The sequence below is a fragment of the Penaeus monodon genome, chromosome 30, assembly GCF_015228065.2.
Source record: "Penaeus monodon isolate SGIC_2016 chromosome 30, NSTDA_Pmon_1, whole genome shotgun sequence".
NCBI lineage: Eukaryota > Metazoa > Arthropoda > Malacostraca > Decapoda > Penaeidae > Penaeus > Penaeus monodon.
Window position 1 is genome coordinate 8,185,725 of NC_051415.1, and position 536 is coordinate 8,186,260.

A 536-nucleotide genomic window follows, 5' to 3' on the forward strand; every position below is an offset into this window, starting at 1 on the left:
ATAGACAAATAAACATACAAACGGGTAGATAAAATATATATATACGTGCATACAGACATAGGTAGATATCTAGACATGTAGCATAAAAATACTATATCGCACTCCCTAACATTGTACTGAAGAAACTACTCCGTTTATATTTGGGGGGAAAATCATGTCATGTTTGGCTAAAAGATCAGAAATATCGAAACCATATTAAAACTTACCTTTAATAATTTGCAGGGCTTAGTTTTTGAGGAAGTGAACGTTGAAAATCACCTGTTGCTCGGACCTGTTTCTCAGTCTTATTAGTTTTTGTTTTTAGTTCGTCACTGATAAATTGTCGGTTTCATATTACAGTGAGAACGTTGATCCACATTCCCACGCGTCGTGAACACCTGTTGGTGATTGGGCTGGCACTGTTTACATTCCCTGGATAAACAGCGCTGCCCTTTTTATATCCTTCCTGTCCTTCGGCCTTCCCTGCCACGATCGCGTCTGTGACCAACGAGGCAGGAAGGGGAAAAAGGGGGCGTGGCCGAAGAGGCGGAGCAAGT

General features: G+C 41.4%; 1 protein-coding gene across 1 annotated transcript in view; it reads right to left on the reverse strand.

Annotated features, from left to right (window-relative positions):
• Nucleotides 1–530, reverse strand: part of LOC119592504 (transmembrane protein 45B-like) — a gene marked incomplete in the record, with an annotated part of 47,260 nt that extends 46,730 nt beyond the window's left edge. The window contains 1 exon segment of the mRNA XM_037941352.1: nucleotides 206–530.
• Nucleotides 531–536: the final 6 nt, after the last annotated feature.